The 25271-nt window shown below is 45.0% G+C and overlaps 1 protein-coding gene across 3 annotated transcripts in view; it reads right to left on the reverse strand.

Annotated features, from left to right (window-relative positions):
- BMPR1B (bone morphogenetic protein receptor type 1B) overlaps positions 1 to 25271 on the reverse strand; it is a 276624-nt gene that overhangs the window by 105971 nt on the left and 145382 nt on the right. The window lies entirely within an intron of this gene.

Consider the following 25271-nt stretch of genomic DNA (forward strand, 5'->3'; position numbering starts at 1 on the left):
AATTGAATCCAGGAGTCCTGCATCTCCACTGTCCTCTGCTGTCAGAAAATACCTATGAACACCTGCTGTCAGAAAACACCCATTGAAAAAAATGTGTCTCCTTCCCCTCTAGTGCCCGTTCCACACAGAGGATAACAGCCTGCTATTGCTATCGGTTACTTTGTTAGCTCAAGTGGTTGATGTCTGTGCTATATATCTAAACATCTGAACCCTACTGATAACCGAAGCGGAAGGACACGACGATATGGTTCCCCACAATAGAATTGCTGTTGTTTTAGGTTTAGGAAACTACATAAAAAATAACCTTGGTTAAAAGAAAGTTCAGGTTGCAAAGTCAAGATTTCAAAAGTTAGGAAATGCCTGTCCATATATACAGGTACAGCCTGATGTGAATTAAAACAAATGTACTACTAAAAAAAAAAAATCAATGAAAACACCAGCTGAGCTTTAACTCTGGTGTCAAAAACATTATGATGTCATGATACAAAACCACAGCAATATACTTTGATCCAAGTATTTATGGCAACATGTAAACAAATAAGAAAAACGTGAAAAGATCAAGCATTTCTTAAATTTAAAGAAACTACACAGGAATATTAAGGAATGATGGCCCTTTATGGCTATGTAGAAAGTCTGTGGACCGCCAAAGCGATGTAGTCACAGAGGCTAATCCAGATTCATAGAGAGCACTCTACTCCCAAGGAAGAAGATTCCAAGACAACTGATCACCAGCTTCCCACAAGCAGAATTAGATTCCTACCAGCCCAACTACCATATGTAACAGGACTATTGACAAGGAATTCAGTGAGCATCTCCCTTCCCTCTGCATCACACAAGATCCTGATGTGGAGACAGTGCTTCTATGCTTGACTGATTCAGAGGAAGCTTTTTAAAACAAGGTTTTTCTTTTCAGTCCTCACATTAACTCTACCATTCTTCTGAGTAGGTCTGGAAGGCTCCAGATGCATTTGGCTGCCTAGGGCTGTAACAGAAAGTCATATTGACTCTTGGATAATTTTATAACTCCAGGAAATACTAATCAACGTAAACACCTCACATCTACATTCTCATTCAGCACTGTACCATTATATTTACATCTTTAACAAAATTTGACTCACTTTCTTTTGGATTAATATAGGTATCAAATTCCTATGGTTGGTTTTGGCAGTCCATTAAACATACTCAACACATCACCTCTGATTTTCAGAACACTTACCGTTCAAAATGATTTACTGGCATCAGTCCTTCCTCCTTCAGAATCATATAAGACATAGCACATATAAATGAGATTCAGTGATCTCAACTGTCTTTCTATGCAAGCTAAATCTGGCATATCTTCCTGTATATGTATCAAACCTTGAAATCATCTGGCTTTTCCAAAAAAGGTTTAAAAAAACAAACAACAAGAAAACAGCTGCACTGAACACATGGTCAAAATTACTATCTGCCCCCCCCCCCCACTTTATTTTTTTTTTGCTCCTGTTTTTCTTCCTTTAGTAATCTTCATAATTCAAGAACAAATTCATTTGTGAGGCCATTTGTATTAATAATGGGTCCTTTAGGTTCTCATGGCAAAAGCAATGAGTGCTGAACAAAGTAAAGAAAAGTTAGACATATTAGTTATTTCACAACCTCTGGGGCTGTTTAGTAAGGTAGCTGCTCCTTAAAGCTTTCTTCACTGTTAGGGCTGGTCCACACTAACCCCCCACTTCGAACTAAGATACGCAACTTCAGCTACGTTATTCACGTACCTGAAGTCGAACTCTCTTAGTTCGAACTTACCGCGGGTCCACACGCGGCAGGCAGGCTCCCCCGTCGACTCCACGTACTCCTCTCGCGGAGCAGGAGTACCGGCGTCGACGGCGAGCACTTCCAGGATCGATCCCAGAAGATCGATTGTTTACCGCCAGACCCGGAGGTAAGTATAGACGTACCCTTAGAGAAAGAATTCTACATATCTTCATCAATTTGAAATCCTCAGCCATGCTACCCATTTCCTTTTTCTACACATGCTTTCTGAGTTCAGACCGCTGGGCATGCTTTATATCAGGGATTCTCAAACTGGGGGTTGGGACCCCTCAGGGGGTCACGAGGTTATTAGATGGGGGGTCGAGAGCTGTCAGCCTCCACCCCAAACCCCGCTTTGCCTCCACCATTTATAATGATGTTAAATATATAAAACGTGTTTTAATTTACAAGGAGGGGTCGCACCCAGAAGCTTGCTATATGAAAGGGGTCACCAGTACAAAAGTTTGAGAACCACTGCTTTACATCAACAACCATCTGTCCTGGGGGCTGGCCACTGAGGGGGTCAGGCACCCAGACTACATGTGACAGGCTCTGCTAAGAGAATGAGATAACCCTGATCCACCCGTGGATAGTTAATTTCCTCAGTAGCTGGGCAGCAGTTATTTAGGTGAGGAGCACTTAGGCCTAATAAAGGCTTACTTGGAAAACCCCAGGACAAAGGAAGTTCCCGAGAGAAGAGACTCCTCAGGGGAACTGGTTAGGAATCTACTCCCAGTGGTGTTTCTCTAGAGAGCAAAGGCTCACAGACAGAAGGACAGGCCCAGAGAGAAAGCACCCCGGGTACTTTCAAACTGAGTGTATTCTGGGGCTAGAGGGGTAAGGCGGGAATCTGATTAACTGGGACGAAGAGTTTCAGCGGAGTAGCTTATTGAAACTTTCATTTATGTTTGCATGTTGATCACCTGAAGATCATGCTCTTTAATATGAGAAAGACCTGCTTGGTCATGTTTATACCTCGGGTGAGGGGAAACTGAGTCAGGGGCTCAGCTGCAGAACCATGCCTGACCTCAGCGGGTGCACCAATAGGACCGTCAAGCCATTACACCATCTGACTGTCTCTAACATAGTTCTCTGACTCACCAGCAACAGTCCATTCTTCAAAATCATGCCGATAATACTTATGCCTGGATATTATGCTGGAGTGCCTGGAGTACGGTCATTCTTCCTAACTCAGTTCTACTTCTACAGGGAAGCTTTCCAAACACAAGTGGAAATAAAAAGCAGAAAGAGTTAAGAGGGACTGCTAATGTGAGGACTGACAAGTTAAGCATAGAGGGGAGTCATAATAGGAATTGGTTGAGGCTAGTAACTAGTTAGAGGAAAAAAACTCATTTAGAAAGTGTTAGAAAATACAACAGAATCAAAGAAGTGTTTTGTAGCCCCGTCCTGTCCATTATTTAATTGTAGGCTCTTCAAGGCAGAGGCCCACCGTGTATGTATGTATAGGTATAAGCACCTAGCACAGTTTAGGGCTTTGTATGATTACAACACGCATTTCAACCTCAAACTTAAAAAGGATATTCCCTGTTACCAAATCTCGCAATGATGTCTCGAGTCTCATATTTGGTCTGTTTCTTAAAGCTCCAGCTTCTGGAGTCATTTGACTGGATAAGAATTTCAACTTTTTTCAAACTTTTAGCCCTCATAGTCGCAGATAAAAGCTTGAACCCCAAAAGTGCAGAAACTAGAAGGCAAATAAAAAGAACAGTCAATTTATTTTTAAAAATCTCATGATATTTTGGGGCCTGCCTCATAATTTTTGAATGCTCTGGGTTGGAAATAGTGGAGATCCCACATAAACCTGTAGTTATTGCTGAGCTTTAAATATAGCCAGGGATCACAAGGATCACATAGCTTTTTAAAAGCCTCTGCAAGCTTATGTAGATCTACAGTGAAAAGATGCAGTAACCACAACCCTGCTCAGAACTTTGGCTAATCACCTCATGGCAGGAACAGGTTAAAAAAAACTTACTTCACTTCCCCCTTTTTGCAGGGTTGTGATGAGTGGCTCCCTGGCTCTGTCTTGAAAGGCAAAAGAATGTACTTTTCAATCATCTTAGCTCAATCCATTTAATTTAACATGATTGAAAAGACCTTTTCACACACGCTAAGATTCAGGCTAACATGTCTGAAACCACGTTAGCCGGCCATGTGCAGTTTTCCCCATACAATCACTCCATTTTCTCACCTCAATGTGAAGTTTTGCTGACACAAGTGCATGCCCATTTTTGTATGTATACCTGTTGCACCTGGTTTTGAAAACAGAGCCCACTGTTAAAATTACACACATGCTACACGGCATGAAGACCAAAATGAAGAAACCACTTTCTTACATTAGGCCTTGAAATTCCATAGGATTTTTTTTTTTTAAACTCTCTGGGATATCCAGACATGGTGGCTGAACACAAAGGTTGGGTTTAATTTCAAATCAAACCTCAATATTAGTAAATGGAACTATGAAATTGAACAAGATTACGTTTCATCCAGAATATGGTAAGGAAAGTATGAGAAACCTCATTCTACATGTAATTTGAATGTATTGAATATTAGAAGTTCAAATTTATATGGGATTACTGAGACCCTCTGATGGTCCTTAAAACACTGAGAGAGTTGTGTTAAATTAACTAAGCTATTTTTAAATATCGCTTCAAATGCATTTATTAGGATCTCTCACTCTCTCTGATATTTATAGGACATCAATCCAAACAAGACATTTTGCTTTAAAGTCTTGAAAATAAGAGAATATAAAAGTGATGGGGGATTTTAAATTCACATGGTAGTTTATGCATTTGCCAGTGAAGCAAAGATGTACTTAAAGCGAAAGACAAGTGGCAGGTCACCTCAAAGGAAACAGAAAGAGTTGGCCAGGGAGGAGAGAAAGGCAGAATGAGAGCGTGAGAAAGGCCGCAAGAGAGGCTTGCATTAGTGTGGGGGTGAGAAAGGCAATGTGGCCTAATGTGGTTCTCCATAGCTGCCAGAATAGTTGCAAAAGTTAGAATCTCTGATGAGCATCTGCAGGTCAGCAGTCATGCACCAAGATTAATGCTGCACAAAGCTGTAAAATGTGTCTCCCTCTCCCTCCCCCCCGACCCCCCCTGTTATAACTTGGGAGGTGGTGTTTTGATTTTCTTAAATTCAGCTGCCTTTAGGAAGTGTTACTTTTCAGATGACCATTTACAAGGAATTAGTTGACACGTTCATTTAGCTGCAATTATTTATTTGACTTTAAAAAAGAATCTTACAGAATAGAAGATCAACCATGATAAATATTTATTATTCACGTACTCAACATAACATAACCATGATTTTTTCTTTTTAAATTACACTGCATTGTTGACACATTGCTCATGCGAAAGAAATCATATTGCAAAGCTCATAAAAGAGAATTAACCAGGTGTAAAAAAATTCAGACTATTCTGATCTAAAACCTCACCATTTTATAAGATCTCTCCACAAAAAAACAATCTGAAACGTGCATTCATCACTGAAAAACACTTCTGTTCTAATATTTGAAGCTTCTGGGAAATATATTACTACAATCACTGCTTAACCACTGATGAATAGGACTCACAGCTCTCATGCTCTTTTGAGACTTACTATTGTATTTCATTTATCCATAAAAATAACATTACTAAAAATCACAATGGTAATTTTAAGGGAGTAATCCTGGAAAGTGTTGAGTGCCCTCCGTTTCCAGTGGGAGTTAAGGGTACTCAACATCTTGAAGGTGCAACTCTGAATTCCCTTAGCATTAGGAATTCAACCCAATATTTCCATGGAACAGGAGAAAAAGTTACTGGACTTGCACCTCTGAGATCCTAGCTTGAATCAACTCCCAAGCAAGTTCACAGCCAAGTTGGAAATAAAATACTAAATATTGGTCACGGCTCAATTTATAATGCACAGAAGTCAGCACCAGAAAGACACTACATATAAAAGGTAAAATTACCATTACATTTAACAGTAAGGCAGAACTGAAATAGCCTGGAGACTAAACCATCTCTTCAGATAGAACAGAGAAGCTTTCAGAGTGGGGAGCCTATGCAGTAGTTGCTGAAACAGGTATACTACAAAAGCATTTCAGAACATTATGGTTATATTTGCTAATTATGATCTTTGATTGTCTATCGCTATCCTGTTCCCCAGGGTGATGGGTCAGTACTAATGTCATGCTCTAGGAGTCTAGTCCATCTATCAGAGGAACTGGCAGCATCACATGGACAAAATATAATTGCCTGGTCTTCATTTGGGGTTACTGGCCATGACATCCTACACTGCCAGACTCTAATCTTTTTAGAGAAGACACCAAAGGGAGAAACAAATTCTAAATGAATTTGCCACAGTCCTTAAGGTGCCTCCATGTACTCTCAAGCAGGTAGCCTCATGAGACAGTAAATAATCTCACACCACTTACTAACGTCTCCTCCTCTGCCGGCTACCTCTGCAGTATGGAGCTGTTTCTAGATTACACACAAGTTTGAATGATGACATTGTGGCTCTGAAACGCTACATCCGTGCTGGTTCCATATGGGGAATTAGGGACAAAAGAAGCTAACAGCAGGGGGAAAAGCAGGACACAGTTAGAGTACAGGCCAGAAGAGGGAAAAGGGCCCTGCCAGGAGTTTCAAACAAGGCCCACCTCCTACCAGGTCACAGACCTTCTTCTCACAGCAGCATTCCCTGGGGGCCTCTCAGCATCTCAAGAAGCTGGTCATTCTTGAAGTTATAAAATAATTAAAGATTGGCTGTCATATCCAGTACTTAAATTCTTAGATTAGTCAATTACACCTTCAAACAAACAAACAAACAAACAAACAAAACAGTCCTAGTTTTAAAATAATTTGATTATTTATGGGAGCGACTAAGGTAAAGGGCAGTACCTTGGGACCATTTGAAAATTCTCATTGGCTGCTATCCCATGGGTGACACATCAGTAAAGATTTCTTATTTACAAATAAATAAAGTGTATTTCTATAATTTGTGTATAATATATTATGGCATTAATACAAAAACAGGGTCAGTACCTCCAGCTATGGAAGGCCTTTTTCTCAGGACACATTTAATCGGAATCTCTTCGTGAGGCGGCTTAAGCAACTGTGCTCTGGAGAATTCCTTTGTTTTTATACTATTCTTTCACCACTACAAGATGCTCCTTGATGTTCTGCAATGTATTTTGACAAGGTGGTATCAAGAAGGTGAGAAGGGATTTTTTGTTGTTTGAAGTTTAGAGCAGCATTATGCTCACACATTGCTCATGTCACCCAAGAAATTAATAAAAAAGGGAAAAAAGCAAATACCAGACTTGAGACTTACCAAGTTTAAGGCTTGATCTTCACACCATTACGCTATGTTTTAAAATAGTCAATGTATAAGAAAAATGAGAAGAAAAAGCTGATTAAATTCCTAAAACAGAGCAGAAGCACATGGCTCTTTAGAATGTTGGTCTCTACAGGGCCAGCTCCAGGGTTTTGGCCGCCCCAAGCAGCCAAACAAACAAACAAAACAAAACAAAACAAAAAAGCCGCGATCGGGATCGCGATCTGCGGCAGCAATTCGGCAGGAGGTCCTTCGCTCCGAGCAGGAGTGAGGGACCGTCCACCGAATTGCTGCCAAACAGCTGGACGTGCTGCCCCTCTCAGAAGTGGCCGCCCCAAGCACCTGCTTGGTAAGCTGGTGCCTGGAGCCAGCCCTGGGTCTCTAACAGTTGTCCTGCAAAGTCATGGGGACGATAAGTAGCAATGGCTTACAGAATTCTAGAAACACCGTTAGAGACTCCTGAGATCAAGTAATTTAAATTCATGCAATTAGAAGATCCTTCTCTTAGGGAGATGCTTAGACACTCTGGGAAGCAGTGTGGCCTTGCGGACAGAGCACTGGAATGGGACTCAGATCTGGATTATATTCCAAGTGCTACCACTAGCCTGATGGGTGACCTTGAGCAAGTCACTTCAACTCTTTCCATCTCAGTTTCCCTATCCATAAAGCGGGGATAGCAATACTTTCTTTCTAAAGTGCTTGAGGTCTACAACTGGGAAACACTAAATAAGAACTAGCTGTTATTGTTCTCTCAGTAAATGCAATCATTTGACAGCAACAGTGTACAAAAGGCTTTCCCTTTTTTTCAACAGTGTGACTTGCTTTCCCATTTTAGTCAGTACTCTTCTAGCTAATGAAACAAAGCAGCCTTTAATAAGACATATGGTCCCTAGCACCTGAAGAAGAATCATTTAGTGTTTATTTTTAGAAGTTTGATTAGAAAATGTACTCTACCTACTAAGCTTGCCGAGATTGTGAATACCTTCTCACTGGAAAAGATAAAGTTACCTTTCACTAGAACAGTACAACACTACTCTTCATCTGCCTCATTCATCAGTGCTTATTTTAACAAAGTTTACTTCTGGAAAGATTTAGGACTCTACCTACTTATGAGATAGCACAGAAGTCTCCATAAACTCAAAGTTGTTATGCCATAATCTCTTTTCTGTCTTTAGGCTCCATCCTTAAAGAGGTCAAAGAGCTGGCCCTGCTCCTCCAGATATCCATTCAACATCTGACTGCTCCATTTCTGTTTCACTGAAATCAGCAAGCCGTCCTTTAAAATTCAATCATAGAGGCATTTGTAAATACAGACTCCCGTATTTAACTACTCTCTTTTGTCTTCAACTACTCTCCATGAACTGCTAATTTGAAATCACACACTTGGCATAAAGCATTCTCATATAACATCTTTTAAGAAGGTATCAAATAGCCCAATTTTCCTTTTAGTAAAAAGAATTTAAATACAAAAAACAAGGTAGCTGATCTTCAAGATGAGTGCTCTACTAACCAAAACAAACTCATGACCTATTGCCTACCTTCCTCCTTCCCCACCAGTGTTGGCTTCCATCACTTGGGTTATGTAAGGTCTTCATTAGTGGCCTAATTCTACAAACACTTACTACTCATCGTAGCAAGCACTGTACCTGGAAATACCTCTGAAATCAATGGGACTACCCATGGGAGCAAGCACAAGGGCTGTCAGGATCCAGGTCTTTCACTGTATCCTCTTTGTGGATTTTATTTGTCCATGAAGCATCAAGCATGTCACTATATAAACAAACAAACAATAATAATAATAATAATAATAATTAATATGATGGAATGCAACAGGAAGAACCAATCTATTCTTGGGTTTGTGCCATGCTCATCGCTGTGGTATCTGAGCCCATTCACCCCAGTAAAGAATCCCTATAACCAGAAAGTAAAGGTTTCTAGGCATGGTATTCTGAGTTTAAATTATAGCAAATTAGTCAAAGTCTCTTAAAGAGCCTCAACTGCATGTAAGTACTCTAGAATAACATTAGCACTGATACAGTGCAAGCCTGCAAACATACCTAAGCTCTTGGGAAAAAAACAGGACACTGTTCTACACATGAATACACATACATAACCTGGTCACACTGCATTTTATTCATGAAAGGAAAATATTTTTTCTCATCTGACATACACTTTTTGGGAGTTACATGAACACAGTTAGTGTGTGGAGTTACTTGAATTAATAACCCTTTCACATGACTCCTCAGTTCCTGCTCTCTTCCACCCCCACCCCAACCCCATTATCCCAAATGAGTAGCTGGTCCCCTCTCGTTTATGTATAATTCCAGTGGGAGGAAGGGGTGGAGTGATTTCAAAAAGGGGAATTATAAATACATCATTTACACATTAGATCTGAGTATTCATTAGAAAATTAGCACAGACAGAAATAACTTGCACACTAACAAAAAACGTGTGTGTTGTTTGCCTATTTCTTCCAGTAGACTGTTTCAGCCAGTCGTATATACAGTGGTATAACCCCAAGACACAAAGCACCCTTGAACCACCTTACCATAATAATGAGACCATTTTTTATCATCTATGAAAAATAACTAAGTGCATGTGTGCTTAATACAGTATCTTTATTCTAAACATTATTTGCTTAAAATATGTGTTCAAGTGGACTAGCCTCCTGACTTTGTTACTAAACATGTTACTATACAGTAAAACTGAAATAACTATAAAAATCAAATTTACTTTTCCTTTATGCTGTTGATTTAGGCCTCCATTCTGCAAAACTTGATGCACTGTGAATAGTCCCACCAATGTAAAGTTAAACATGTATAAGTCTTATGAGGATTGGGACAGGGGGATTATTTATTTAAAACATCTTTCACTCAGCTTTTTCATGGGACAATGAAATAAGACCAGTCAGTTTCACTTTCTGGTTCTTGTTCAGTAACACAATTTGCTTTGCCATTTTACCAACTCAAAAAGTGTTCAGAAATTATGAGACAGGTCCCCCAAAATCATGAGATTGGCTTAAAGATTATGATTTAAACCCAATAATTTCTAGATACTTTTTTATTTGCTTTCTGGTTTTTGAGCCTGTTGGGTTCATGTTTTCAAGCATTCCCCACGTCATTGGAAAAGAGCTAGCAACTTCCTTTTGTTGTTTAAATGAAAGCACAGAATTCCATGTGATCACCTTACTGCGGGAGCTGGGGCTTTTCAGAAAAACACCAATATCATGAGACATGATGAAATTGCAAGAGGGGACAACTCTTTGTTTGGGTTCACACCAGCATGGGGGAATGCTTAGATGCTGCCTGCTTACCCCCTAACCTGCCACCCAAGAAAGTATTTAATTTACATCTCAAAACATTTTAAGAAAACATTTCTGTTCCAGTTAGGCTTTCTAAAACCCTTTTGTACCAAATATAAATTTGGACTTTGTTTTCCTATCATGTGACTACTACTGATAGAGAGAAATTGGTGTGTTTTCTGTCCTCAGCCATCTTAGCCCGAGGCATCTGTGTGTTATAGCCAGAGAATGGGAACACCCCCTTCCATCTGTACCACTGACAATCATGCCATAGGAAAATTAGTTGAATATGTGCATTCAACCGAAAACTGAAGGGAAAGGGTAAATTTTATGGGGGTGGGGAAGCCATGGGGTCCTAGAGAATCTGTGAAAAGATGAAACATAGGCCACTATCTTTTCATACCACCCATTTGACATCTGTTGGAAGAGGCAGCAAGAGACATTACCTTTGCAAATTTTCATTGGGTGACCAGTGTCTGTGAAAGCAGCAAGGGAAAGTGTGTGTTACTGTACCATTGCACACTGGATCCATTAGTTTCTGAACAGCACACAGATTCACAGTATCATTTATTTACTTTACTCTGGAAATGCCACCCACTGCTTACTGACAATTAAGGCCTTACCAAAGCAGGGGCTGTTTTTCATGCATAGCTCCAACATACCTTTAGTACAAGCGTATGAAGATAAACTAGCGTAACGTACAACTGCATTCCATAGTGGCTAGTAATAGCAACCATCAAAGATGAGACATGTCAGATCATTGCAGAAGTTTAGTTCCAATTCGAATTAGTGCAAGATATGAGACACAGTGTATACAAAGCCAAACTCTAACGTTTACTTTCATATCTTTGTAATATGTTTATAAAACAAACTGTGCATTTTGTTCTAGCATCAGCAACTTTGTGTTCTCTGGCCCGGAATGCCAAGTTTAGCTAGACAAAATACTAGCAAGAGTCCCCACGGAAGCAAGACACCTTTTGAACCCCTTACAGAAATTCTAAGGTAAAGTCTGTGATCTTAAAAACACCAGTAAACATTTACATTTTACAAATGGGACTTTCATACATTAATAAACTTTTGGCAAGAAAAAGTTACCACAAAAATTTACTTTGCTGTGTGCTGCTATTGAAGGTATTCCTCTACTCTTAGCATCACATCACAACTCCTCCTCCTGTTTTATCCTACAGTGAAGTCAAAACTAACGACTCTGACACATTACTGTCTAATACTATGGAAATTAATATGACCTTACAAGTCCTGCATTAATGTTGAAATGTACACCTTGTATTAGTGGTCATACTACTCTTGACTCCACACCATTTTAAGCAGCAGTATCACACATAAAAGAGGTACAGGGGAGCAATCTCTTATTTAAGTAAATACAGGTTTTGTAATTGTAACAGGCACTGGCAGGCTTTAAGAAACCCATCAAGAAAAAAAATATAAGTAACCAATGTAAGATGCATCTATCTCAGCATGGATTTAAAGTTTTAGCTGGCTATCTTTGAAAATCCCTTTTTATAGGGCAATTGGAAAGCAATTTTTTTTTAACAACTAAATGTACCTATCCAATAGGTACTGTCCCATACCAGTAGTGTTTTGCACATGAAAGGGGCTTGGATTTTTGTTTGTTTTTCAGTTTTAAGTAACACTTTTCCTGTAGCATCAAAATTTGAACAACATAAATGCAGTTTCATGGGCAGTCAAATAAAAGCAAACCCATGTGCACATTCTGAAACCCCCTCCCCCACACAGCACATGTGGACTGGATCTCTTACTAATTACAGTCTTTTCAACTCCAAATTACAGGCTTCAGTGAAGATTTTTGTTTTATTCAAAATACTTCACATTGTTAGAAACTCAGAATCAAATTCGAGTCTTAAAAGTCAGCACCATGCTAAAATAGAAAGGATGTGAAGTTTATCTTTAACCATAAGTCTACTTTTATACAGGATAATTATGTCTAGTTTGTGCATAAGTGAAACCTGCAAATTCTTGAGCAAATTATCTCTGTTTATTTTTAACCCCCATCTAAAACCTTCCTCTCAGAGAAAACATTATAGTACTATTTTTCAACCGTTAAGTACTTTGCTTTTAAACCAAATAAATGTTAATTTTCAATGCCACTTGATTTCTTTTTAAAAAGGGAACAAAAGTTGTAATTTACTCATTTAAGAACATGCTAAAGAACTGTCTATTTAAAAGAGGAGACATTCCTCAGATAAATTGCATACATTTTTTTGGGTGTTTTAATGATGCAGGACATTTGCACAGAGGTGCTAAACTGGCAACAGTAATGAATCATGATGTGGTGATAGTACAATTGCAGAACTGTCCCTGACTAGGGAACTCCAACTGGAACAAAACAAAAACAAAAAACAAAACAAAAAACTGTCAAAAGTTCATGCACCCCTATTACACATTCATTTTAATTAAACAAAGAGATGACACAGATGCTGCTGACAAGAATTATCAAGAGTGAATGGAGCCACCTGCCCCTTACAACCCCATTAATTAGTACAGAATCTGAGGTGCCAATTAACAAAAAGAAACAAGGAGGGATCAGTAAATACCATGCCAGGCTAACTTGTGAATTAACTCTTTCAGCTTAGGCTCCACAACTTCATACACATCCCTGATGCATTTGCAATGGTATTTTAAAAGTCTTTCACATAAAAACCAGAAATTAAGTTCTGCATACTTACTATGATTTTCTGAAGGATGATGACTGCTGCTGGCTTTTTAAAAATCTATCATGCAGTGCTATGTGGTTTAAAAAAATGTATCATGCTCACAAGTTTTTCTAGTGTTTAGGTTTACATGAGATATTATAAAAGGTTAATTAAGTGGAAGGATGAGGAGTCAAGGGAATTCAGATTTAGTCCTTGCTCTGCCACATACTATGTGTAACCTTAAGCAAATCACTGAGGGCTGATCCAATTCCCAACTGAAGTTAATACGAAGACTTTCATTGAGTTCACTGGGAGTTGAATCAGGCCCCTAGCCTCTCTCTGTTTTAGTATCCCCCAATGTAAGATAAGGATAATGGGTTTGATTCAAGTCTGCTTGGTGGATCCTAGGTGGCAGGCCTCCAGCCTTGAAGGGAGAAAAAGAAAAGGAGTGCAAGTTGCCTGAAAACCCACTCTGTCAGGGGGCCCAGTGTCTGACGGAACATCCCAACACGTTTACTCCTGAGGGCATTCTGCGCCAAAAAATTAAAAATTCTGAAAAATTCTGCAAATTTTATTTTTCAAATACATGTGGAGGCTCCAGCATGGCAGTGGGGAGCACAGGTCACTGGTTGCACAGAGGTGGGAGATCACTGTGCAACTGCCCTCTCCCCACTTCCCTTGGACACGAACTCAGTGGTGAGGCTGCACCCACCCCTGACATAGCGCAAGGACCAGGCCGGCCACCGAAACACCCCACGGCCCTGCCCCTCTGTGTGGGCAGGCAGGCTCAGCAAGGCAGGATCCAAGTGTGGAGGGGCCTAGTGTGGGGGATCCAGGTGTGGGTTTAGAGAGTTCTGACTGGGGCAATCTGGGTCTGGGCAGCTCAGTGGGGAGTGCGGGGGGAATCTGGATGCACAGGAGCTTGTTGGGGTGCTGGGTGAAATGGTAATGGGACTCTGCAGGGGGTCCAGGTGAAGGTGATTGGAGCTCAACAGGGGGGTCTGGGTATGGGGGGAGGATAGAGCTCGGCGGGGGGGTCTAGGTGTGGGGTGCTTAGTGGGGGGGTCCAGATGCTAGGGATGTGGGGCTCAGTAGGGTGGGGATCCGGGTGCAGGTGGCTCATTGGGGTGGTTCAGATGCAGGGAGAGTGGGGCTCACCCGAGGGGGGGGTGTTTCTGAGTGGGGGAGGTGAGGCTCAGTGGGAGAGTTTGGATATGAGGCGGTCTGGATGCATGGGAGCTGGGCAGATGGGGGTGCAGCTCCCTGTACAGGGATCCCTCCCCGTGCTGCTGAGGGGCGATTGGTGCAGGACGTGTGAGACGGGGAGTGTGCAGAGCTTCTTGCAGCCAGGGGAGAAATCTGGGGGGTGGGTCTGACCCAGCCCTGGATGCCATGCAGGGGAAGAGGAAGTCCTGTCCTCCCCAGCCCAGCCGGGACTAGCAGCTGACCAGGCTCAGGGTAGGAGTCACCAGTCGGGTCTTCCCTAGTCCTACCTCCTGCCCCACAATGATTTACCTCTCTGCTGGCTGCCCTGGGCACTGGAAACATACTGCTAGGGAGGGTTGCATGACTGCTCTTGTGGCTTCCCTTTGCTTCCCCATCAGAAAGTCACCTTTCTGTAGGAAAGCAAAGAAATCTGCAGGGGACATAAATTCTGCGCATGCGCAGTGGTGCAGAATTCCCCCAGGAGTAAGCATTGTCAAGCCTGACAAGGGAGGGGCAGGACACTGGAGAGCCACAATGGTTCACTGCATTGCCCTAGCAGAGTTTGCTTCAGGGCTCGCAGGGAACTTTGGTGGTGCCACTGGGAAAAAGCAGCAGTACTGTTTCTTGACCTTTTCTAGGGATGTATCCTCCTATCCCTTCAGCAGAGCTGCCCTGCTGGTGCAGGAGAGTCAAAACTGCATCTCCTCTATGCCCATGGGGAGAATCAAGCACACAGGGCGTTGCACAGCTTAATTCACTACTGTTTTAAAATGTGCTTTTTAACCTTTGGATGGAAGAGGCTACGTAATTACTATGCATTTTTGTTACTATTACTGTAGTGTGCATTTATTGACGAAACAGTAAAACACTAACCTCTTTGGGGGAAATGATTAGTATGCTTTTCACAACCACCCAGCCAAAATACAAGCCCACCACACAGTTTCCTGAAGGTCATTCAGCATATGTGAAACGAAAAAGTAACTGCTTGCTTACATTTGCCCAGTTAAGATCTGCATTACTGCTGCCTTTGCCAACGTCAATAGTTATTGCCCTGAAGGGTGGCTTATTTCACAGAATGTTAATTCCCCATATGTACAGTCACTCCACGATTACATTCATAGCAGTCAGAGGTGTGACATGGAACGAAAAACTGACCACTACTTATTTCTGTTAAAATATATAGAGAACTTGGGCCAATTTTAGACTGATATACATTCAATGTCACTGGATTGTCTTTACAAGAGTAACTCCAGATTCACATTGCTGTTACTAGGAGTAGAATTTGGTCCTTAATCTTGTCCAATTCCTTTTCTGTAAATATTGATAATGCGTCTGAAAAAAACTGTGCATTTTGGATGAAATGGCAGTTAGGTAAAAGCTCCACTGATTGAATAAACATTATTTGCACTTTTGACAATTCCATTACCATTTTCAATAGCATTCAACTGTGCAGATGTCAGAAGCAAGCACAGGAAAGCCTTCAAGCAGAAACCAAGAACTTCACTCTGGAACTGTAGGTTTAGACTCATAACAACGATGCAGTTCCATGAGTCAATTACATTTCAATTTCTGTTTCAAGCATTGCTGTACAAATACAGAACAAATCCTCAGAGGCTTCATTGAGTGCAAAGTCCAACAGGACAGTTTTAAAAAGTGTATTTACTTGTAATTACAAAATGCTTGGTCTAGGAGGCAACATTTGACTGTTTTTATTGTTTGACAATCAGGAAGGTAGAGAGAGGTTCAGCTCCAGGCTACAGGACTTCTCTCTTTTGTACAAATCTCAGAGAAAGGAAGTGAATGAGAGGGGAAAACATTTGCATTTAATTCACTACACCAAATAGCTGGCAACATGCTAGGAGGAGTACTTGGAAGTGCTGAAATAATAACTAGGGCACAGCAGTTAACTGGTCATACCTCCACATACCTGTGAGGTGTGAAAAGGCCAGCATAGCTCATCATTACACATCAGGATTGAGTTCATCTCATCAAATGGGTCTTTGAGCGTATTGTGAAGTAATTTACCAACTGAAAAAATTATTACTATTTTCCACATCATTTACTTCAACAGTAGCTATGTGATGTCAATAGTTTTAAACATTTAATTAGACACATCACGTGTTTTATGCTCTACTAATTACATAAAATTGTGCCCAATAATTTTCTTCCCATTCAAACAAACTTTAAGCAGCTGTTAAAGCTCTAATTGGGCAAATACTTCCACACAGTGCATTTGATTTGATGCCAAGTACGTTTTGCCCCCAATGGTGAGCAGCGTTTTCCAATATTCATAATGGAATTGTAAACACATGTCAATCTGTACACTACAGTTGAGCCAAGGAATGAATTCAAAACATTTATTTTGGCTGTTGCCTTTAAAAGCCAACATAATGTGTAAAATGCAACAGTTTAGAAAAATGTTTAATTATATTAGGCTTTTAATTTTTCCTACTCCAATTTCTACTCCTCCCTGAAAGGACTTCAATGTGATACAGAGGTTGTGTGTGTGTTCAAGGCTTTATTCTGATCATTTAGACTCAGAGACTTTAAGGCCATAAGGGACCATCACAATCATCTAGTCTGACCTCCTGCACATTGCAGCCTAAAGAACCCTGCTCCTGCAATAGGCCCATAAACTCTCGCTGAGTTATTGAAGTACTCAAATCTTGATTTAAAGACTTCAAGTTATAGAGAATAAGACAGTTACTTTTCCGTAATGTGTAAACACTTCGAGATGTGTTGCTCATGTCCATTCCACATTAGGTGTGTGTGCTCACCACATGCACCGTTGCCAGAAGTTTTTCCCTCAGCAGTATCTGTAGGGGAGTGGCTCTGGTGTCCTCTGGAATTGTGACCATATGGCGCAGTATAAGAGGCGCCGCCAGCTACCTCCACCCTCAGTTCCTTCTTGCCGGAAACTCCGACAGTGGGGCGGGTCGTGGAATGGACATGAGCAACACATCTTGAAGAACACCCGTTACAGAACAGGTAACTGTCTTTTCTTCTTCGAGTGCTTGCTCGTGTCCATTCCACATTAGGTGACTCCCAGCAGTTCCTGTGGAGGCGGGTGGGAGTGCACAGATGCACAGATTGTAATAGAGTTCTGCCGAACCCAGCGTTGTCTCTGGCCTGCTGAGTGATGGCATAATGAGACGTAAACTGAGGACCACGTCGCGGCTCTACAGATGTCCTGGATCAGATGTGCGCCAGGAAAGCTGCCGAACACACCTGCACTCTGGTCGATGAAGAGCTGGGACAATTTACGGAAAGGCTTGGAACGCTCCAAATAAAAAGCCACGGCCCTCTGGAGGTCCAGCACGTGCAGACACCTCTCCCTCAGTCTTGTGAGGCTGGGACAGAACACAGGCAGGAATACATCCTGGATCATGTGGAAGGAAGATACCACCTTGGTAGGAAGGCTGGGTGGGGCCGCAGCTGGACCTTGTCCTTATAAAACACTAACTTTACAAGAACTCTAGTTCATACGAAAGAAGCCTAAGGAACGCTAGTAAGAGCAGCAAACATTCCATGCACTGCCACTGGCTGCAAGAAGGAACTGAGGGTGGGGAGAGCCGGCAGCATCCCCTATACCGCGCCATGTGGGCGCAACTCAAGAGGGCACCAGAGCAGCTCCCCTATGGATACTGCTGAGGGAAAAACTTCTGACACCGGTGCATGTGGAGAGCGCACACACATAATGTGGAATGGACAAGAGCAAGCACTCGAAGAACTACTATTTACTCTAGTTCAATCCAGCAAGGGACCCAGGCCCATGCTGCAGAGGAAGGTGAACAGCTCCAAGGGTGTCTGCCAATCTAACCAGGGGGGAAATTCCTTCATAACCCCACGTATGGGTCAACACAATTTACATAATCAGATATTCACTACAATGGATAAAGGGAGATAGATGTACACTACGGAATATTTCCCCAAGTTTACCTGTGTGACTCATCAGGTATCTAGGACTACCAGTGATATTCTGTCTGTTTTATGTTTCAAATGCTCAGCTGTTTACAAATACTGATTATAGTGCAAACTCTAAACTTAAGCAACAGCGGTATGTATGTGCGGACAGGAGGCAGGGGGAGAGAGGACCGTGGGACACTTTTTTCTACCCTCTATGATCAACATGCATTCCAGGGATTTATATGTTTCACAGAGGTTATTTTCATCTCTCAGTGACACAGTTTTTTTTTACCATATCCTTAGAAATCCATAAATAACTCCCACTGACTTGAGACAGAGTTGAACTGAGGTAAAAATTAGGCTTCATGAATCAATTTAATCGAGTGTAACTTCACCGATTGCAGTGGAATTATACCAGAGATGCATTTGGTCCCAGAGTCACTATCCATAAGTGTACAACTGAGGGCCAAATGCTGCAGTCCAGATGAGGAATGGATCCTGGTAATGCACAGGAAAGAAGGGTTGCCCGCTAAATCCTGCTCACTTTTCTGATGTGAGAAGTCCCAGGATTTGGCCCCATCTTTAAAAAAAAAAAAACTCCTCCTGAACTATATTTTATTATTGATTATTTAAGCTTCAAATTGAGAATTTTTGTCAGGATTCTTAAAAGAAAAAAATGATTTTTTGTGATATTATTTTCTGTAATGACCCTACATAAATTATTCATCTTAAACTGAAAATGGAAGTGCCCTGATAGAATTGGCATCTGAGACTGAGACTGTCAGTTTTCTAATCAAAATCAATTCCTCTATGGGATTATTATTAAGGCTATGATTTAGTCACGGGTATTTTTAGTAGAAGTCACAGACAGGTCACGGGCAATAAACAAAAATTCACAGCCCCTGACCCATCCATGATTTATACTAAAAATACCTGTGATTAAATCTTGGGGGGAATGACGCTAGGGGGCATGAGAGGGCCACTGTGCGGAGGCGCTATGGGGGGGGTGCCCGGGGCCAGCAGCACCAGCTGCCGGGGGCCACGGCTGCTCTGGCTGGCCGCCCAGGGACTGCTGCCTGGGTCAGTGGACCACGGCTGCTCAGGCCACCCTGGGACCACTGCCGGGGACCACCGTAGAAGCGGCAGGTGTGGCTGTCCCCAGGGCCACTCCAGCAGCGGCACGTGTGGCTGTCTTGGGGGCCACCTGAGCAGCTGGCCCTGGAGCCAGCTGCTTGGATGGCCCTGGGATCAACTACACTGGACCCTGCAGAAGTCACAGAGGTCGCGGAAAGTCACGGAATCTGTGACTTCTGCAAACTCCGTGACAGACACGGAGCCCTAGTTATTATTTATATAGCACCAACGGCATACTTGGCACTTCATGTAGTGTTCTGTCACATTTTTAATTTAATATCAAATCTCTGTATTTTTAGCACAATAAAACTTTTAGCGGCACAGTAAAACTTTTAGCAGCTTCAGTGGTGTAGTCAATTGTATAATGTACTTTTAAAATGTAATACATTTGCTTATTCTCAAAACTATTTTAAGATCCCTTGTCGAGTGAACCCTTACGATAGGTGGTGTGGGAATAGGTCGTAGCACGTGTGGCTGCACGATGTAATTCACCGGGAAAGCCTCTGGGTGGAGATCGGTTGGCCCCCATGCGCTTGACAGAAGCAACAAAGAGTTGCGAAGAGCTGCTGAACGGCTTAGTCCGATCCGGATAAAAAGCCAGAGCTCTCAGCACATCGAGTGTATGGAGGCGGCGTTCCTCGCTAGAGGCATGCAGTTTAGGGCAGAGGACAGGCAGGAAGATGTCCTAGCCCATGTGAAAAGTGGAGCCCACCTTAGGGAGGAATGCCGGGTGTGGGAGGAGCTGAACCTTGTCCTTGTGAAAGACTGTGTAAGGGGGGTCGCAGGTCAGGCCCTGAGCTCTGAGACCCACCGAGCTGACGTGTTGGCCACAAGGAAGGCAACCTTCCAGGACAGGTGAGACCATGAGCATGTGGCCAGGGGTTCGAACGGAGGCCCCATGAGGCGGGATAGTACCAAATTTAGATCCCACTGAGGGACAGGGGTTCTAGCATAAGGAAAGGACCGGTCCAGCCCTTTGAGGAAATGCCCGGTCATGGCATGGGAGAAAACCGAACAGCCCTGGACTGGCAGATGAAACGCCGAAATAGCCTGCACCCTGACAAAGAAAGGGGCCAGGCCTTGAGTCCTAAGGTGAAAAAGGTACTCAAGGATAAATTGGAGCAGGGCGGACGTTGGGGAAGCACCCCACTCGCCCGCCCACCTGGAGAACCTGGACCACTTTGCCAGGTAGGCTGAGCGCGTGGATGGCTTCCTACTTTCGAGGAGGACACGCCTGACCTCTTCCGAACACCTTCTCTCCTCCACATTTAGCCATTGATCAGCCACGCTGTCAGATGGAGCGTGGCCAGATTGGGGTGGAGGAGGTGGCCCTGGTCCTGGGAGAGTAGATCCGGGCAGGGCGGCAACAGACGGGGAGGGGCCACGAGTAAGCCTAGGAGGGTCCCGTACCAATGCTGCCAGGACCAAGCTGGGGCGATCAGGAGGACGCGCACCTTGTCCATTTTCACTTTCTCCAGGACCATGGCAATGAGGGGAAACGGGGGAAAGGCGTAAAGGAGTTGACCCGACCATGATTGGAGGAAGGCGTCTGAGATCATGTCCCCCCCCCGGAACAGAACCTGGGGCAACGGCAGCTCTGTCGGGTCGCAAAGAGGTCTAGTTGGGGAGTGCCCCATGCTCAGAAGAGCTGATGAGTGACCTCCGAGTGTAGCGACCACTTGTGTTGGGAGGAGAAAACCCTGCTCAAGCGATCGGCCTGTGTGTTGTTGATGTCTGTCAGGTGGAAAACCTTCAGGAAGATGTCGTGGGCTATACAGAACTCCCAGAGGCTGATGGCTTGCAGGCAGAAGGCCGAGGACTCGTCCTGCCTTGCCTGTTGATATAAAACATCGCGGCGGTGTTGTCCGTGAGTACTCTGACCACCTTGCCATGCAGCTGTGAGCTGAACGCCACACAGGCTAAGCGTATCGCCCGGAATTCCCTTACGTTTATGTGAAGGGAGAGCTCTGCAGCTAACCACATCCCTTGGGTCTGTAAGTTCCCTATGTGGGCCCCCCAGCCCAGGTCCAACACGTCGGACACTAGTTCTAGTGACGGGGTCGGGTCCCGGAAGGGAATTCCCTGGAGCATATTGACAGGACCACCATTGTAGCGTGGCGATTACCCGTGCCGGTACTGAGAGGACTTTGTCCAGTTTGTCCTGGGCCTGGGAGAACTCTGAGGCCAACCAGAGTTGGAGGGGCCTCATCTGAAGCCTGGCATGGTGGACCAGGAGCCGCAGGCATGCCCTGGCCATGGTAACGGGGAACTCCATGACCGAGGCTATAAGTGCCTTCAGGGTCTGGAACTTGTCCAGGGGAAGGGAGGCTGTGGCCTTGGAGGCATCCAGGAGGGTGCCTATGAATTCTATGCACTGTACCGGAACCAGCGTCGACTTGGCCTCGTTTACTAGAAGGCCTAAGTTGGCAGAAATGGCCAAGAGCAGGTCCACGTGGTTCTGCACCCGGGACCGCGAGCTGCCCTGGAGCAGCCAGTCGTTGAGGTAGGGGAATATCTGTACCCCTCGGCATCTTAGGTAGGCTGCCACTACTGCCATACACTTTGTGAATACCCTGGGCGCAGTGGACAGGCTGAAGGGGAGGACTGTAAATTGGTAGTGGTCCTGTCCGACCAGGAAGCGGAGAAAGTGTCTGTGCCCCTCGAATATATGGATATGGAAGTATGCGTCCTAAAGGTCCAAGGCCGTATACCAGTCGCCAGGGTCCAGAGCGGGTATGATGCATGCTAGAGAGACCATGTGGAATCGGCATTTTGCCATGAAGCGATTGAGGCCTCGCAGATCCAGGATGGGTCTGAGTCCCCCTTTCGCTTTGGGGATCAGGAAATAACGGGAATAAAACCCTTTTCCCCGGAATTCCCACGGAACCTTCTCCACGGCTCCCAAGCTGAGGAGCCAACCCACTTCCTGCTGTAGCATGAGGAAATGCAACAGGTCCCCCCTGTCGTCCAGGGGAGGAGGGAGGGAGGGCGGGGGGCGAGACAAATTGCAGCATATAACCCCGGGAAATGGTGTTGAGGATCCATTGGTCCGATGTTATCTGGGACCATTCCGTAAGGAACGCAGACAAGCGGTTGCTGAAAGCAAACTTTATTGGTAGGAGGGTCCTTTCGGGGGTCCCCCGGGTACCCTCCTGCAACCAGTCAAAACCGCCTCTTGCCCTACTGCTTGCCCCTGGAGGGCCCAGGCTGCAGGGCAGAGCGAGACTGCCACTGAGGTCGCCTCTTTTGGGTTTTGGACCTCTTGTAGGATGGCTCGTATCTCAGCTGGGGCACAGGGACGAAGGCTTGCATCTTAGGCTTCTCCTTGGCTGGGTCTGAAGGGTGGTACATGAATCCTTCATGCCATGAAGTCTCACATCTGTTTGTTCTGCGAACAGGTCCTTGCCGTCAAAGGGAAGATCCTGCATTACAGACTGCGCCTCCGTGGATGCCCTGCGCATGGACATGACCAAAGCAATGGACCGAACGGCCGTGTTGGCTGCATCCGACGACGCCTGAAGAGCAGCCTTTGCGGTGGTGGCACTCTCCTCCACCAGCGCCTTAAAATCCTTCCTTTCACGCTCCGAAAGGGAGGGCTCAAATTTCGGCAGTGACCCCCCACAAGTTAAACTCATATCGACTGAGGAGGGCCTGGTGGTTGGCCACCCGGAGTTGGAAGCTGGCGGACGAATAAAGCTTCCTGCCAAACGAATCCAGTCTTCTGGAGTCTTTATTCTTGGGTGCGGGTCCTGGTTGGCCTTGTCTTTCCCAGTGATTTACGGACTCTATCACTAGGGAGGTGGGGGCCAAGAGGGTATAAAGGTATTCATGCCCTTTTGTGGGTACAAAGTATTTGCTCTCCACCTTTTTCAATATTGGGGCAAGGGAGGCCAGCGTACGCCAGAGGGCACTGAAGATGTTAGCCACCCCCTTGTGGAGCGGGAGGGCCACTCCACCCGGTGCTGAGGATGAGAGCACATTGAACAGTGAGTCCGAGGGACCCTCCATCTCCTCAGCTTGGAGATGGAGACTGGATGCTACTCGCTTTAGTAGCTCCTGATGAGCCCTGAAGTCTTCTTGCGGTACTGAGGGAGGTGGATCTGCGATCTTGTCATCAGGTGCAGGGGAGGAGGGTGGTATTGGGCTTTGCACGTCTGCCGGTTCAACGGGATCCACCCCCTGATTCAACTCCTTGTGCGGTGCCGAGGAACCGTGACCTGCTGATCTATCCCTCGGAGGTCTAGATAGCGCGGCTGAAGGAGCCTCCGATGCTCCTGCTAACGACCGAGGGCCTTGCTGGGCATGAATGGGGAACCAGGGGGTCCACTGGTACCACTGGCTTTGCCATGGGGGGGCCTTGCCATTGACTCTGGCGCAGCACCAGCTGGTCGGGTTGGCCGGCTGGGTCATAGGGTGCTGCGTGTAGGTTGAGGTTACCAATGACCTATCGGTGCTGTGCGAGCGGTACGCGCAGTGGTGCCGAGAAGGACATCTGCCATGGGATCGGGACTCCGACGTCGAGGAACGGTGCTGCCTCGAACTGCTACTCCTCGAGACGCTTCAACGCCTGGATCCGCGACGATGCGGAGGTGGCGATCCCCGCCGGGAGTCCTGAACACGGTGCCTCGACACACGGGAGAGCTGGAGCATGATCGGTGACGGCGTCTGTGCCGGGAGCGGCTCCGGTAGCTCCACCAAGAGTGGGAGTGTCTATGGCGTCGGTGCCTGTCCCGTCGATACTCTGTACTCAGCATGGAGCGGTGCCTGGAACTCCACTCTGACGGCACCTACCAGACAACCTGGAGAGCGACGAGAGCGGAGGTTGGCGGCTGTGTCCCGACAGGACACTGAGCAGCGAGCAGGCCCGAGAGCGGTCCCCTGACCGGGATCTGCGTCGGGTCGGCGGTTGAGAGCCCAGTGGCGGCTTGCCTCTAGAGTGGGGTCCGGGTGCTGGCGGTGCCCCGGGTACTTGCAGAGTCAGAATGTCCTTGGCCACCTGCAGGGCCTTCAGTGTCGAAGGCATGCGGACTTCAGCTGGAGAGGCCTGAGTCGACGCAACCGGGCTGCTCCGCTCAACCTGAGTCAGAGCTCTAGAGCCCGGGGGGGAACTGGGGCTGCCCGACGTGGGTCTAGCCTCACCCCGTGCCTTCTCTCGATGCTTCTGAGAAGATGGAGCCTTCCTCTGCTTTTTCGACGGGGAGCGGTGCCGGCCATCCGAAGGTGCCAGGAGATCGCTGCGCGCCGAAGACAAAGTGCCCCGTGCTGATTCTGCTTGGTGTACCAGGGTTGGAGCCAGTGCCAACTCCAAGAGAAGAGCCCGAAGTCTAATGTCTCTCTCTTTTTTTGTCCTGGGTTTAAAGGACCTGCAGATCTTACAGCGGTCGCTGATGTGAGATTTGCACAGGCAGCGGAGACAGTCGGTGTGCGGGTCACTTCTGGGCATCGAGCGCCTGCTAAACTAGCATAACTTAAGCCCTGGGGCCCAGGACATGCCCCGGCCCGAACACTAGCTAACTAAACTGGAACTTTTAATAAACTAACACTGGTACTTCTAACAACGAACGAGTTCTGGGATGAGCTGCAGCAAAGCTGGAGCGAGTAGTTCTGATGCACCGTCACTGGTGGCAAGAAGGAACTGAGGGTGGGGGGAGCGCGCGGCTCCCCTTATAATGCGCTATAGAGGCGCCACTCCAGGGGTCGCAACAGAACTCCCCGTACGGGTACTGCTGAGGGAAAAACTTCCGGCACCAGTGCACTTGGCAAGCACGCACACCTACTGTGGAATACACATGAGCAAGCAGTCAAAGAAGAAGAAGAGCATGATTTCTCTCATGATTTCTTGTAAAATCAATTAGAAACCTACATAAAGGCCTTTGATTTACTTAAAAGCACAGACACTGTACTGAACATAACTACAGATTTGCTTC

This window comes from Trachemys scripta, chromosome 5, assembly GCF_013100865.1.
Source record: "Trachemys scripta elegans isolate TJP31775 chromosome 5, CAS_Tse_1.0, whole genome shotgun sequence".
NCBI classification, from domain to species: Eukaryota; Metazoa; Chordata; order Testudines; family Emydidae; genus Trachemys; species Trachemys scripta.